This window comes from Puma concolor, chromosome B1, assembly GCF_028749965.1.
Source record: "Puma concolor isolate L17-30 chromosome B1, mPumCon1.1.hap2, whole genome shotgun sequence".
Taxonomy (NCBI): Eukaryota; Metazoa; Chordata; class Mammalia; order Carnivora; family Felidae; genus Puma; species Puma concolor.
The window spans coordinates 197,801,561-197,803,934 of NC_141670.1; the positions used below are offsets into that span (position 1 = coordinate 197,801,561).

Consider the following 2,374-nt stretch of genomic DNA (forward strand, 5'->3'; position numbering starts at 1 on the left):
TAAAGAAGTCATAACAATTGCTATCATACATGCACCTACCAAGAGAACTCCAAAATGTATGAAGAAAAAAAACTGATAAAACTAAAGAGAGAAATAGATCATTCAACAATACCCCATTTTCAATAATGGATAGAGAAAATAGGCAGAAGATCAGTAAGGACATAGAGGACTTAAACAACTCTAACCATATCTAACAGACATTTACAGAATGCTACCCAACAAAAGCAGAATACACATTCTTCTCAACTGTACAATAAAACATTCTTCTGACTAGACCATATTCAACCCAGAAAACAAACCTCAATAAATCTAAAAGAACTGAAATTATAAAGTATTACTCCCCCAGCACGATGGAATGAAACTGAAAATCAATCACCAAAAAAACTTGAGAAATTGAAAAATTTGTGAATTTAATGTTTATTTATTTTGGAGGAGAGAGAGCATGAGTGGGGGAGGGGCAGAGAGAGAGAGATTGAGAGAGAGAGAGAGAGAGAGAGAGAGAGAGAGAGAGAGAGAGACACAGAATCTGAAGGGGGCTCCAGGTTCTATTTAAGCTGTCAGCACAGAGCCCGATGCAAGGCTCGAACTCAGGAGCTGTGAGATCATAACCTGAGCCAAAGTCGGATGCTTAACTGACTGAGCCATCCAGGTGCCCCTAAAAATTTGTGACATTAATCAACACACTCCTAAATAACCAATGGATCAAAGAAGAAATTGGAAGGAATATTAGAAAATACTTTGAGATGAATGTAAACAAAAACACAACATGTAAAAATCTTTGGGATTCAGCTGAAGTAGTGCTTTGAGAAAAATTATAGCTATAAATGACTGTTTTTTTTTAAAAAAAAAGAAATATTTCAACTAAATAAACCAACTTCCCATTTTAAGAAACTAAAAAAGAAGAACAAACTGAAACCAAAGCAAAAAGGGAAAGAAAATAGAGAGAGGGGAAATTCAAATTCCAAAAATCAGGAATGAAAGATGGGGCATCACTACCTACTTTACAGAAATGAAAAAGATCATAAGGGAATAATATAAACAACTTTACCAATGAAGTATATAACCAAGATGAAATGGACAAAATCCTACTGACAAACTACTGAGACTGATTCAAGAAGAACTAAAAAATATTAATAGATTGATAACCAAGTGAGAGATTAAATTACTTGTTTAAAAACTTATTACTGGGGCGCCTGGGTGGCGCAGTCGGTTAAGCGTCCGACTTCAGCCAGGTCACGATCTCGCGGTCAGTGAGTTCGAGCCCCGCGTCAGGCTCTGGGCTGATGGCTCAGAGCCTGGAGCCTGTTTCCGATTCTGTGTCTCCCTCTCTCTCTGCCCCTCCCCCGTTCATGCTCTGTCTCTCTCTGTCCCAAAAATAAATAAACGTTGAAAAAAAAAAATTTAAAAAAAAAAAATAAAAAATAAAAAAATAAAAACTTATTACAAAAAAAATCAAAAAACAAAAACCAAAACACAAAAATCAAGGAGGTAAGATGGCGGGCTCGAAGTGAGAGGCTGTCAAGGATGAACATAAGTATGCCTGGAAGCAGATTTTAAACTCAGTTTCTATTCAGATCATCTTCTTTCACACCCCTGATAAACATCTTGATTTACCATGGCATTAACAGCAGTAAAGTGGCCATATCAAACAGAACTATCTGAAAACATTCATTTCCAATTCAAAATGGAGCTTTATATTGTGTTTGTCATAAATTTATGTACTTTCTCTTCCAGATGACTATCATTGCAAAGTAGAGCTTGCTATGACATCTGATGGCAGGATGAAAGTGTGCCACCACCCTCTGTGGACATTCTGTACAAACATACAAAACCTATCCCTCAGCCAGATCTTGTGTGTAATAATGAAGAAAACATGATCGAGTGCTGAACACCAGATGAGAAGAAAAAAAATGAACATTTTGAGTAAGGACCTATGACAGAACTACTTAGCAAAATGTTCTTTACTACTAAGCACTGTTGGTATCCTCATGGACAGTATCACAGATGTCGTAGGAACCTGGATCCTCCAAAAGACAGATGATACTGAGGTTTTCAGGAATCAAAAAGATGTTATCTTTTGTCTCATTTGCCATTTGAGAAAAGGCAATTGAGTATATTCACTACTATGTTATGTAGCAAAATGATAACAAAATGTCTTTTCATATAAAAACAACCCATGGCCCAGCTGACTTTATTAATGAATTTTACAAATGTTTAAAGATGAGTTAACATCAATCCTTAATCTTTCAGAAACCTTCCAAAAAGTAGAAGGAAAAAAACATTTCCCAGCTTATTCTATGAGGCCATTTTTATCTTACTACCAAAACTAGACAACAATATCACAAGAATATAAAACAATGGACCAATGTTCCTC

The 2,374-nt window shown here is 35.8% G+C and overlaps 1 pseudogene; it reads left to right on the forward strand.

Moving 5' to 3' along the window:
- Nucleotides 1-1,615: 1,615 nt before the first annotated feature.
- On the forward strand, nucleotides 1,616-2,041 carry LOC112859089 (large ribosomal subunit protein mL42 pseudogene; annotated as a pseudogene).
- The last annotated feature ends 333 nt before the right edge of the window (nucleotides 2,042-2,374 follow it).